Source organism: Lipotes vexillifer, unplaced genomic scaffold (genome assembly GCF_000442215.2).
Source record: "Lipotes vexillifer unplaced genomic scaffold, Lipotes_vexillifer_v1.1 scaffold253, whole genome shotgun sequence".
NCBI classification, from domain to species: Eukaryota; Metazoa; Chordata; class Mammalia; order Artiodactyla; family Lipotidae; genus Lipotes; species Lipotes vexillifer.
Window position 1 is genome coordinate 3,789,930 of NW_006780322.1, and position 13,950 is coordinate 3,803,879.

General features: G+C 45.9%; 1 protein-coding gene across 2 annotated transcripts in view; it reads right to left on the reverse strand.

Annotated features, from left to right (window-relative positions):
- Positions 1–12,145, reverse strand: part of ANXA4 (annexin A4) — a 75,109-nt gene extending 62,964 nt beyond the window's left edge. Inside the window, exon 1 of one of the 2 annotated variants that reach the window (XM_007453419.1) lies at positions 11,944–12,145. The gene's annotated coding sequence lies outside the window, so the exon portion shown is untranslated. The remainder of the gene's footprint in view (positions 1–11,943) is intronic. The other variant, XM_007453418.1, reaches the window with a different exon arrangement.
- Between the last annotated feature and the right edge of the window lie 1,805 nt (positions 12,146–13,950).

Here is a 13,950-nt window from a genome sequence, read left to right on the forward strand (position 1 = left end):
CTTTCCCTCCAGTTGTTATTATTTAAGTTGCCTGCATGGTCTGATTTAACTTGTTTCCCAAACCCAGTGAGAATGTGGGCAGAGGTAGAATTTTCCAGTGCAGTGCTAATAATTATGGATCTTTCCTACAAATGGAAAAGATCAACTTTCATAGAATTTTAGAGACTATAAGGTCTTAAGTAATCACATCTATTTCCCCCTTTGACTTTATTTTGTAAATTATTAAGTCAACTTTAAGCACTGAAAAGGTCATTCTAAAAAAATGTAAACTTACCATCAACTTTCACTTACTGTTTGTTCCAATCTTTTAGCACAGTTGCAATCACAGTATGTATATCATTTTATGTTCCACTCTCTCCTCTTAATTTTCCTAATTCTACACAATCATCATATTTTTTTACTAAATTTATATTCTTCCACTGTATTGATATAATTTATTCAATGTCCCTCTCCTATTGGTTGTTCAGGTTTTTTTATGCTATGACTACAATCTTTAGAGTTAGCATTGTAGATTTTATTTTTCTTTTGACCTATTCCTTTATATTTCCAGTTGTCCTCCAAAGTTAAAAGGATATCCAAATCCCAGCCAGCCATAAGCTTGTTTGTTTGCTTTATTTATTTATTTACTATTTATTTATAATTTAATATTTAGGAGGTGTAGTACTGAACCTTACCGTTGGTTTAACTTGCTTTTTTGAATGAGTAGCAGAAACACTCTCTTCTCTTTTTCCACTTGTATCCTTCTTTGTGAATTATTTGTTTGCATTTTTTGCCCATTTTTGGGATCTTGGTGCTTCACTAACACATTTCTAGAAATTATGAATATATTATAAAGTTTAATATTTTATATCAAGAATTTATTATGTATCTTTCCAATTTCATATTCTCCTTTTAGTACAGTCAAAATTAGCGAGAAAAATTGTAAATTATACCTTTGTACTTTGTACTCTTCCAGTCTTTTCCTTCGTACTCTTCCCTCTTATTACTTCAACAGTTAGAAAAGTCTCTTTTTTGGTGAAATGTTGATAATTGTTGAGCTGGGTGAGGAACAGGTATATGGGGCTTCATTTTAGTGTTCTCCCACTTTGGGTATATGTGGGGAAAAGTCCATAATGAAAACTTTTTAAAAAAGTATCTCTTCCCCATTGCTAGAATAAGTGCTTTATTTTATTTCTACTAGTTTTTCCCCGACCCCTTTCATGTTCCAGTTGAGGAAACTCTTGCCCAGGAGGTTAAAGTCACTCGCTTACTATATGACTCATCCAGTTTCCTACCCACTAAACTTAGCCATCACGTCTTCTTTTTTAGGCATGGGGAAAACACTCAATGACATGGCTATTTGGAAACAGCTAGAATTGAATTCAAGAAAGTCTGGCTGGAAGATCCCAAGTAGCTGGTGCTTTATCCCTACAAGCTTACTCCAACCCTGCTCCACCAGTGAGACATGAGGAGACCAGGGGTGTGCTAATAATCTAACAGCCAGCTCTCCAGGGAAAGAAAACCCTGGCTTGTCTCCATTTCTTTGGTGTAAATATTTCCAACACGACCAATTTCAACTTACTTATGTGGCGTCACTGAACTTGGAGCTGGGAATAAGTAGGCAGTAGTACACCATTATATAGTATTTCCGCCACACAGACATAAGAGACCATATATAATAGTAAAACATGGTAAAATAACTGGAAAGTGATGGGTTGTTTTAAATAAAACTTATTTAAAAATAAATAAATACATAAAACTTATTTATAACTATGTCTATTTTAATGTAATGTATTTACGCCTAAGTTCATTTAACTGAATTTTTAAAAATTGATTTATTTTATTTATTTATTTTTGGCTGCGTTGGGTCTTCGTTGCTGCACGTGGGCTTTCTCTAGTTGCGGCGAGCGGGGGCTACTCTTCCTTGTGGTGCGTGGGCTTCTCATTGCGGTGGCTTCTCTTGTTGCAGAGCAAGGGCTCTAGGAGCGCAGGCTTCAGTAGCTGTGGCACGTGGGCTCAGTAGTTGTGGATTGCGGGCTCTGGAGCGCAGGCTCAGTAGTTGTGGCCCACAGGCTTAGTCGCTCCACGGCATGTGGGATCTTCCTGGACCAGGACTTGAACCTGTGTCCTGTGCACCGGCAAGCGGATTCTTAACCACTGCGCCACCAGGGAAGCCCTAAGTGAATTTTAAATAGTGGCTATATTTAACGATCAGCTTGCAAAACCCCTGAACATTTAACAACCATCTCTGAAGGATTGATACAAGAACGCTCCAGCACACCACTGGGAGAATAGAGATGAAGGATGATTTTCTTTTTAATTGTGGTAAAATATGCATAACAAAACTTAGCATTTTAACAATTTTTAAGTGTACAATTCAGTGGCATTTATTACATTCTCAATATCATGCAACCATCACCACATCCCAAACAGAAACCCTGTACCCATTAAATAATAACTCTATATTCCCCCCTCACCCCAGCCTCGGCTAACCATCATCCTACTTCCTGTCTCTATGAATTTAAATTTGGCTTTTCTAGGCATCTCCTATATGTGGAATCATATTTGTTCTTTTGCGTCTGGATTATTTCACCTGGCATAATGTTCTCAAATTTCTTCTATCAATATGTTTGAGCACATATCAGAAATTCATTCCTTCTTAAGGTAAAAGCAGGAGTTTAAGACCAATATTTAAGGCCACCTTTAGTGCCCTGACAACCATGCTTGGCCTGGAGGGAGGGTGTGTGGATGCCCCTTCATCGTCTCACTTCTGAGGAACAAGCCTTCCCCAGATTCACTGAAGTACAGAAAACCCTGGGAATCCAGTCCACCCAAAGCATGGCTCTGGTGGGGAGGTCACAGGCAGCTTTAATAGGCAGCACAAAAGAACCTGAAAAAGGTAGAAGGCGCCATGTGCATGATTAAAATCCCACTATGTTTATCTTTTCAATAAATCCAGACCAGTATTTCAACCTAAAAGAAGTTCATACAACCTAGTGGCTGTGAAAGTGTGGTTCCCAAAACAAGAACATCACCATCAACTGAGAATTTGTTAAAAGTGTAAATTCTCAGGCCCAACCTCAGACCTACAGAATCCAAAACTCTAGGGCTGGGGCCCAGCAATTTAGTTTTTAAGAAGCCCACCAGGTGATTCTGATGCATTCTCAAATTTGAGAACCACTGCTTTAGAGTAATGATTCTAGATTCCAACTACTGCTGCCTAAAATGGTCCCCAAACCATCCCATGGGCATTTTATAAGTGTAGATTCCCACTCATGATCTTACACCAAGAATAAGGTAATGGGGGGAAAAACAGGCAAAATTTTATTAATGGAAGTGGGGGTATCATAACATTAACACCGTTTAATATATACAAGCATAGCTATGCCTAAATATGACTCAGGAAATATGTTTGCCAAAGATTATTTAAACAGTAGAGTTCTCAAAACCACCCACTGCAAACATGCTTTACTTCTGGCAGGCCTGATCTGTTAATTTATAAGATCTGTGAAACTCCAAATTCAAGTCTCTTCCTACATGTGAGTGCTGGCCTAGGCTATAAAGGAGGACATGCAGCACTGGAGGTAGGAGGCTGGGAATCCAGAACAAGGGTGGAGCGCCAGTCCCTGCTCCAAGATTCACCCCCACTATGAGAGCCAGTTTATTCTGGCATAAATCTGAGATAGTTGTGTCTATTGTGCAGGATTTCTGCCAGGATTAGCAATAATGTCAATCCCCATCATACCCTCCTTCCTCATTAAGAGAACCTTCATGAGTTGACAGACTGGGTTTGGTAAACCAGGAAGGTGGGACTCCCCAGGAAGAAATAATGACTGGTCCAAGGCAAGCCCATTCCAACCGCCACAATGGTCTATGAGTGGCCATGTGACACACTCTGGCCAATGAGAAATAAAGGCAAGCCTGCCAAGGGGCTTGGAGACAGAGTGTCCCCCAGGCTAAAAAAGATAGAGTCAGCCTACCAACTTCCTCCTTCCTTCTGGCCTTGGATGATGTCAGGACTTGGCGTCTGGAGCTATGGCTTGAAGAAGATTCTAATTAGTACAGAGGGTAAAGCACCTAGCACGGTACCTGGGAGAAGTCCTCAAACTTTAGTGTGCACAAAAATCACTCAGGGAGTGTTTAGAAAAATGGATTTGGGGGATGCTAGACTCTAGAGCTGGAGTCAGTAAATCTTGGGTGGGGCTCAAAGACCTTATGTAATCAAGTTCCAATAAGCACCCCTGCTTATTCTCCTCACACCCAGTTCCAGGCCCTGATTCTCATTTAGGTAGTCCTTGCATGAGACCCCCCATTCCAAAACTGCCACTGCTGTGTGGGCAGGCACTCATCGTCTTTACTTAAGTAGTTATTCTGCCCCAATCAGGTACTAGGCATTGTGAGAGAAACAGAGACAAAGAAGATCTTGCTAACCAATCCAATGATAAAGCAGCGCTCGGCAACTATTATAAAACCTTCAGGATAGCGAGAGACTACAGACTAAGTCGTTCCACCACCACCCAAGAGAGTCAAAAAGCTCTCATTTGATAAAAGCTTAGAAAGACAGACAGGATTTAAACAGCAAAGAGGTCTGTAGGCAAAGACAGTAAAAATGAAGCCTCAGCTCTGATTATGAATGGTAAGACTTATTTGGAAAAGAGTATAGTTGACCCTTGAACAATACAGGTTTGAACTTCCCCAGAGCCACTTATACCTGAGCTTTTTTCACTAAATTCTACTGCGCTAGTATGCCATCCACAGATGGTTGAATCTGCGGGTGTAGAACCAAGGATACTGAGGAACCAAGGATAAGCGGATGGACTGTAAAGTGATACATGGATTTTCAACTGTGCAGGAAGTGAACAACCCCTGAGTTGTTCAAGGGTCAAATGCATTAAGTGTGGAGGTGGGCTGGTTTAAGGACATGAAGAGAGTAGAGATAAAGGGTGGAACAGTCATTCTCAAAAATGGGTCATTCTGTGGGGCTTGGAGGTTGGACTGAATTTTCCAGGCCAGGAAAAATAGCACATTCATTCAGCATCCCTTTGGTGAGCACCTACTGTGCACTGGGCCAGAGGATGGGGGGCACATGGCCCTGCCCTCAGAGGAGCTCAAAGCTGAGGGGAGGGCACAGGCCTGTAATCAGGCACAAAAGTGTGAACATTCCTGTGGCAGGGGAATCACAGGGAGACAGGAGCACCCAGGGGAGACCCCTCACCCAGATTAAGCCAATCAGGGGTGAAGACTATATCCAAGCCAAACCTTAAAGAGTTGGCCTAGTGTAGGGCAGAGAAGCAGGGAGGCTTGTTTTTCCAAGACTGAATCTCTTCCTTCCTGGTACCCAGAGCTTCCTTTTTATTTAAAAACATTTATCACATAACTGTGCTAAGCATTGGAGCAGATGCAAAAGAAAACAGGGATTTATAACCTAGGCCAGCAGTTTGTACTATGGGATCCCTGGACTCTCTAAGACCTATCCCGCAATAATTGGTCCTGTCTCCCATGGGCCTACAGCATGGCCTTAATTTCTGAGGGCCCTCCCGCTCTGGCCGCTGGGACTAGTCCTGCTCTGGCTGACATGCCACTCCTCCACTGTGCCTGGTCTTGCTTTCTCATCCCCATGCCTGTGCATAAGCGCTTCTTCTCCTAGCCCACCTCCAGGATGGTTCCTCCTCCAGGAAGCCTCCTCTGACCACCCAGGATGGAGTTAGGCATACCCCCTCAGTTCTACGGCAGTCTGTGCATAGTGTATCAAATCATTTATCATGCAATGATAAATGCAATGAGGCAATGGAGTGAACCTCTGCAGACTGCCCTGTGCCGCAGCCTCAGGGCCCACTTGTTGGGACAGGACATTCTGGGAGGCAGCAGCATCTTCTGTACTTCTCAAACTGGATGACTGCTGATCAGAGGCCAAGTGACCAGCTCAAAATGGACTTATTTGCTTAAAACTAATTGAAGTCACCTTTACCCAGCATTGCCTGGTTAAGTGGTTCTGGAGGTTGTGAAGCCCCTGTAGTTATAGACATCTTTGTATCTAACTGCCTGGCTGAGAGGAGGTTTACTAAATGTATTTGGCTTCTGTATAAAAAAAAAAAAAAAAAAATTTGCATGCAATCCTATGATTTTTTTTTCTTTTTTTTTCTTTTGCGGTACGCGGGCCTCTCACTGCTGTGGCCTCTCCCGTTGCGGAGCACAGGCTCCGGACGCGCAGGCTCAGCGGCCATGGCTCACGGGCCCAGCCGCTCCGCGGCATGTGGGATCTTCCCGGACCGGGGCACGAACCCGCGTCCCCTGCATCGGCAGGCGGACTCTCAACCACTGCGCCACCAGGGAAGCCCCAATCCTATGATTTTTTAATTGTTGATTTGCTTGTTTGTCTCCCTAAGGATGGGGTCTGGGTATTTTATCCTTGAATATCTACCATATGTCACACTGTATAATAAATGAATGAACCTTTCTCCATTTGGCGGGGGCCACTACATCCTGCCTACCACCTGAAGACCCTTCTCTGAGGTGCTGAGCTGCCTCTCTTGCCCCTAGATGCTGCCCCAGGTCTTGCTCCCATAGGGATGCACCACCAGCATCATGACACAGCACATCATCCTCGTTTGATTTCTGCTCCACTCCCCACCTAACAGGTGGGACTCCCTGCCTACTTAGAATGACCCAGGCGACATCAAATCCATCTTGGACCAGTGGTTTGGACATAGCCTCTTCCTTTTAACCTCTGAAAAAGTCCAACCCCATAGTCAGCTTAATCTACCAGCCCTGCCTTCTCACGCTGATTCCCCACTTTTAACCCATTATATAGTATAACAGAGTAGTAAGCACAGGAGATAGAATCAGACTGCCAAGTTCAAATCTTGGCTCTACCACTTGCTAGTATGTGATGTCGAGCAAATTCCTCAATCCCTTTGTGCCTCAGTTTCTGCATCAGTATAATGGAGACGACATTAGCAGGACCCACCTAACATAGGTGAAAAACTTTTTTAAAATAACATGCCAGGGGCTTCCCTCGTGGCGCAGTGGTTGACAGTCCGCCTGCCGATGCAGGGGACACGGGTTCGTGCCCCGGTCCGGGAGGATCCCACATGCTGCGGAGCAGCTGGGCCCGTGAGCCATGGCCGCTGGGCCTGCGCGTCCGGACCCTGTGCTCTGCAACGGGAGAGGCCACAGCAGTGAGAGGCCCACGTACCGCCAAAAAAAATAAAATTAAAAATAAATAAATAAATAACATGCCAGGTGTTTGGCACAGAGTCAGGCTCATAGGGAACACTAGGTTTCAGCCTACAGAGAGGCAGAGACCTCACAGACTGAGCCGCAGAAGGAGGTCCAGGCTCTGAAGCCAAAGCCAGGTCTCTTGAGTGCCCATGACCTGATATCACTGTGAGGACTTTCTCTGACAAAGCGCCCTGCCCCAGCAGGTCCATCTAGTCTACAAGCTGTGCCTTATCCCATCTACCTCCTCTCTCTGCTTCTGCAGCTTAAAAATAGATGGAACCATCGGACCATTTAAATGCAGAACTGTCCCCACCATGCAAGTCAAGGCACCTTACAATATTTTTGCAACCAGTTAAAGTATAGCCAAATGAAATGTATGCGCGATTCTACTTTATCTCATTGGAAACCAAAGCACATTCCGTGATAGCTCTTTGTATACAAATAAGAAAGTATATGACCATATATTAATTTTAAGGTTGGAAAACTTGATAATTGTACATTCTTCACTTCTGTTTCATTCTCCCTCTTCCCAAGCAGTGTTAAATGGACAGGTGCTATCTGTAATTCTCTGTTTTAAAAAGCTGACAATACATGAACATGATAAAAAAAAAAAACTCCAATAGTACCAAAAAGTATATGTTGATAAGTCTGTAAGAACTTCACCTCCCTCCAACTACCGTGGCAGTCATAATTTTCCTGTGTATCCTTTCAGGAGTATTTATGCATTAACAAGTACCTAAGAATATAAATAGCCTCTACGATTCTTATATACAGAAATGTTAGCATATCTTGTAAACCTGTATTTTGCTTTAAATATATGCATATATATCTTCAATATCATTCTATATCTGTTCCTATCAACCTGCACCACTTTTTTTTTTTTTTTTTTGCGGTACGCGGCCCTCTCACTGTTGTGGCCTCTCCCGTTGCAGAGCACAGGCTCCGGACGCGCAGGCTCAGCAGCCATGGCTCACGGGCCCAGCCGCTCCGCGGCATGTGGGATCTTCCCGGACCGGGGCATGAACCCGTGTCCCCTGCATCGGCAGGCGGACTCTCAATCATTGCGCCACCAGGGAAGCCCCTGCACCACTTTTTAACAGCTGCATTGTATTGTATTGCATGGATGTTCCATAACTTAGCCAGTCCCTTACTGATAGATATTTAGATCGTCTCCAAACTTTTGGTGCTACAGACAATGCTGCAATGTATATATCCTTGTACACATGCCTCCACACACACGTCCAAGTATATCTTTAAGATAAATTCCTAGTATTCAAATTGATGGAACAAAAGTAAATGGATTTTAAAATTTTGAGAAACATTGCCAAATTTTAGGGCAATTCTTAACACAATGTCTAGGCATCCATGGTTGGGATTAGAAGGGTGTCCGTAAACCCCTTGAGACTGTATGAGAAAATGTCAAATGCATGTTTATTCTTCTCAAGAGAAGATTCGTGGCTTTAATCAGATTCTCAGGGACTTCCCTGGCGGTCCAGGGGTTAAGACTCTGCGTTTCCACTGCAGGGGGGCATGGGTTCAGCTCCTGGTTGGGGAACTAAAATCCCACATGCTGTGTGGCACGGCCAAAAAATAAAAATAAATAAATAAAGAAAAGATTTTCAAAGGGGTCTGTGACTCTAACAAGGATGAGAACCAGTGAGTCACTGGGTCCTTGTACAGCATCAAAAAGCAGCACTAACAGAAGCTGAAGCTAAGCAGGATCCAGAAAATGCCTTCCTGAGCCCCTTGGAGAGAAGTGAGAAGGCGGGTGCTGGGGGCTGTTGATAACACCGGGCTTGTGTCCACAAAGGACCACCTCCAGAGGAGATGGCTCCACTACACATGAATCAGGAGAACCTGCTCCCGTTCACCACAGGGCCCCTCTACACTAGCTCCTGGTAATAATTAAATGTTACCTGTTGGGTGGTGGGGGTAGGTGAGTGCCTTAGCCCAGAGGATTGAATCCACAGTGACTGGGCAGGGAGGTCTTTCTGATGACAAAAGTCCACTCATGGGGCCTCCTGATCTGTTTCAAGTCAGGCTGTTCATGCTGTGTTATATCCAGGCCTTAAAGGGTTAATGATGTTGAGGGGGAAAAGGTGAAGGTCTTTTCCAGAGTAATTTACAGTCTGGCCTTTGGCTGCAATTTATCCTTGCTGCTGATTGCGGATAAAATGTTCCACATGAGTTTTATGTCTAGCAATCCGGACCAAGAAGCAGAATGGCAATTTACTGACCTCAAGCATCTTGAACCTTTAAAATAAATTCTCAAAGGTGGTGGTGCAGGTTCCCACAGCAAAGCTCTCTGTCCAGTTCAAACATAACTGAACACTAAAAAGTTATTCCCAATAAAGCCAATGACAGGCAGATTCCTGGGTCCCACCCTGTCATACTGATCAGAACTTTTGGGGCAAGAATCTGTGTGCTGTGCAAGCTTCTGGAGGGATGTACCTGAAGTTTGGAAACTATGGCTTTAGAAGTCATCTTAGTTTAACCTTGTCCCCTTCCCAGCTCCATCAGAAAGGGGCTGTTCGGCCTCTGCCCAGATATCTCTGGTGAGAGACTCCCGCCAGCTCCAAAGTCACCCAGCCTACGGGTTTCAAAAGCCACTTCCTTAAGTCCAACCAGAACCTGCCATCCAAAAATTCCTGCCCAGCTCTGCCCAGTGCCACAAAGAGTGAGTCTATTCCCTCATCCACAAGCCAAGCCCTTCCCGAATTTAGGGCCATTCACCTGTATCCCCACACTACTGCCAGGTCCAGTTCTTCCCACCATGGTTTACATATCAGCTTGACCAGAAGAAAGTTGAAAAGGCAAAGAAAAACATTGGTCAAGATTTAGTTAATAAGCCAGGAAGCCACAAATCCAAACGCCAAATCACTCTGAACCAAGCACTCACAGAGCCACAGTAGGACAGAGAGGATAACGGAACAGGCTTTAGTATCCAGCAGCTGGATTTAAATGTTTGCAAAGGGTCTGACCTTGACTAAGGACCACCACTTGGAGCCTCAGGATCCTCTTCTGTAAAACAAGCTTAATAACCCCGCCTCAGGTTGAAATAAAGATTAAACAAGTAACCTAGCACGGCTGTTACTCAAAGTCCCTCCATGGAGGATACTGCAGCATCCACCAAACTGCCTCCATAAGTAGCCCTAACTGCAGTAAAAGCAATCTCCCAAAGGTTAGGTTTGGGTCAAATTGCAGCCCAAAGCCCAGGCAAAAAGTTTAGAAGTGTCTGTTTTATACGAAGAAGGTATCTAAATGTTGAATCCTACTACAAAGTTTATCTGTAATTGTTTTTGTATGAAAAGTGTTTTTATCCTCAAATACCTGGATAAATTTGACACCCAAGGAAAATTCCCCCTCGTACTCCCTGGCACAAGGTCTGTTATCCTGGTGCCTGCCCCTCACCTCCATCTCCCTTGGAGAAGAGCAGGCTTAGTCTACAAGCAGATGTGCAAGGCTGAGAAACAAATGAGCGGCTAGACATAAGCAAAGAAATGGGCCACAAGATACAGTCTGAGGATGACCAAGCGGCTTCTCACCCTACAGATACTGAGGGCTGGTGTGCTCAGACTTGACTGCAATGTTACCCTCTAAATAGCTTTCAGAGAAAAATTATTCCTAACCAAATGCAAGAACATCTAGGAGGGAAATTCACAGGCACCTTTGATCCAGTAGTTGTGTGTACATCTGTGCCCGCACATGTACCCCCAAAGCAATAGAAATCTGATCTAATCTCATGTAGGGGATCCGGCCTTGGCCAGAAAGGGCTCTGGGAAGTCAGCCGGTCCTGGGCGGCTATGGTTACCCATTTCCTCATCCCTGTCCCCTTCCTCTGCTGCTTGCTCTTCCACCTCTGTCATCTGAGAATTCCCTGGCAACTAAAGAGCGAGGGCTTCCCTATCAAGAGAGTTACTTGCAATGTAAGGAGGAGGTGGAGGGTTCTAGAACTGATGGACAATGGGATGGGTCATTTAGAGTGGGGGGACCCTATTCATTCTTCGCACTGTCAGCTGGAGAGAGCAGATGCCCAGTTTTCATGAAAGCTGTGGGTTACTCAGGACCCACATGCTCCCAACAGCTTACAGAAGACTTGCATCAATTTGGGAAGCACTTAAAGTTGGGCAGATTGTTGAAAAGCAATAACCTCTTTGGTCCCAAAGTCTCCAGCTGGTTAAAAGCATGACTAGAGTGAGGCTGTGCCATCGGCAGACTCAGGTCATGGATCTCATAATAATATCAGATTCCCACGTGCCAGGCATTGTGCTGAGAACGTTAGGTGCACACGGAGAGAAAGGGTAAGAGACTAGGAGAAAGGAGTACGTTTCTTAAACGGAGTAAAGAAAGAATTAAAAAAGCAAAACTTGGGTGTTGGACTGAGTCAGCTCCAGGGAATATTACTCAATCCTTCGTTTGTAATGCCTAAATCCAGCACCGTGCTTGGCACATGAACTCAATAAATAACTGCGGTGGTCTCTAACTGGTGTACATCCTGAGCTGCATAAACTGCTCTGGAGGGCTTCCTGGAAGGTGCCGGTGGATAAGGGCGGTGTTTGCCTCTCCCTTGCCCACCCGGAGCGAGTCCGGCTCGCTCCACCCTGTGCCTGCCCGGGCGGGCCCGCAGGCCGGCCGCGGGCACCCCCTCCTGGGAGCGGCGCGGCGCCGGACCCGCCACCCCCGCGAGGCTTTCCCGGGCTGTTGCACCCCTTCCGGAGCCCGGGACCCCCTTACCCCTGGGGCCGAGACGGGACGGCGTTCCTTCTCTGCGGTCACCGAGATCACACCCTGGCGGGGCCGGGCAGCGGGTCTTATCCCAGGCGGACCCGCCCCGCTTCGGGGTGGAGACTGAGCCCGAGTTCCTGGTTGTCCCTCTCTGCCCACGAGACCGGAAAAGCCTAAGAGGGCGAAGCGCACCTGGACGCTGGGGCCGGGACCGCCGCGCCTGGCGCCTGCGGAGGGGCTGCACCGGCCTCGAGCCCGCGCGTCGCGCTCTCGGCTTTGTCCCCAGCCTGGATCCCAGCCTGCCCGGCTCAGCCCGGGCCCGCTCGGGCTCCCTCGAGTCGAAGCAGTCGGACTCTCAGGTCTCCGGTGCTCTGGCGCCCCTACACCCTCGGAGGGCCGCGCCCCGGGACCTCTCTCGTACACGCCCTGCGCCCACCGCGGCCGGAATTTCAGCAGAGAGTCAAAGCTTCCTCCCCGCGACACTGCACTTTCTCACGCCGGAAAAGTGGAAAGTGAAAACAGAACGGCACATTTCGTTTCCCTCTCAGCACTGTACATACCCCAAAGTTCCCCGTAGTTCCACTTCTCCCTTGAGAAAAGCCGAGTTCCCTTTCCTTGGGGAAACCTTCGGAAATGGGAGTTCGGAGCAGTTCCAGATCTTTCTCTCCACCATTACCTGGGTTCGCTGCTGGTCAAGTAGCTCCCGGGTTCGGCCTTGAAGCAGCGCTCTCCCCTTATTATACAGTCTTTGTTCGTATCTGCCTCCCCGATTGGACTCAAACAAGGCATTGACTGGGTCTAAGTGGTCTTTGCACTCACACCCAGTACCGTTCTGGCCCTCGGTGAATGTCGCATAATGAACCTATTGGGTATATCGGCAAATTCGGATTTCATTTAACAGAGGGTAGGTAGCTTTGGGGAGTGTGTGTGTGTGTGTGTGTGTGTGTAGTGTGTTTTATATCCAACAGATCAAAATGCAAGTGACTGTTAGCACCCTTAAAGCTGGAGAGGTGAGCCTCCCTGGTGGCTCAGTGGTTAAGAATCCGCCTGCCAATGCATGGGACACAGGTTTGAGCCCTGGTCCGGGAAGATCCCACATGCCGCGGCGCAGCTAAGCCGGTGCGCCACAGCTACTGAGCCCGTGCTCTAGAGCCGTGAGCCACAACTACTGAAGCCCATAGGCCTAGAGCCTGTGCTCCGCAACAAGAGAAGCCACTGCAGTGAGAAGCATGCACACGGCAATGAAGAGTAGCCTCCGAAGACCCAACGCAGCCAGAAATAAGTGAATAAATAAATTTATATTAAAAACAAAAAGCTGGAGAGGTAACATTAAATTACTTCCTTAAGATGCAACTAAAGGAGGTGGTTTAATATGGTTAAGAGCATGGGTTTTGGGATCAGACTGATTTGGATTCTACACCTGGTCAGCCCCTTTTCTCTGCTTGATACCTTTAAGTTTTTGAGCTTCAGTTTATGAACTAACGTGGAGTAAACTAAAGACAAACAGTGGGGAAAAAATGAAATAAGGATAGTTCATTTCCTCAGAGGGATTAGACACACTACTTAATCCTTAAAAAAAATAATAATATAAAAAAGAAAAGGTTAGAAATGGAGCAGATGCACCCTGCCAAGATCACCTTTACTAGGTGGGTTTACCCAGCTCACAGCGCCCCTTTTCTCCCCATAACTGCCCTCACGCCAGGTTGGGAAGCCACAGTCAATGCTAACCTTACAGGGTACAAAAGGCCAAGAATTAATCTATGATATCCTTCCTATTCCAGAGCTCCCATGGGCTTAGGCTGAGGCTAAATTTCAGCAGAAACCACTTCTGTGCTTTGCTTCTTCCTCTGCAATGTCCTGCTTGACTCACAGTTTCTCCTGAGAATACCCCCTCACTAAGACACTTACACAAGAATCTCTGTCTCAGGCTTTGCTTCTAGGCAACCTGATCTGTGAGTATTTTATTTCATTTAATGTTTTAAGTTTTTTTTAGGAGTATTTAAAAAATTAATATAGGGACTTCCC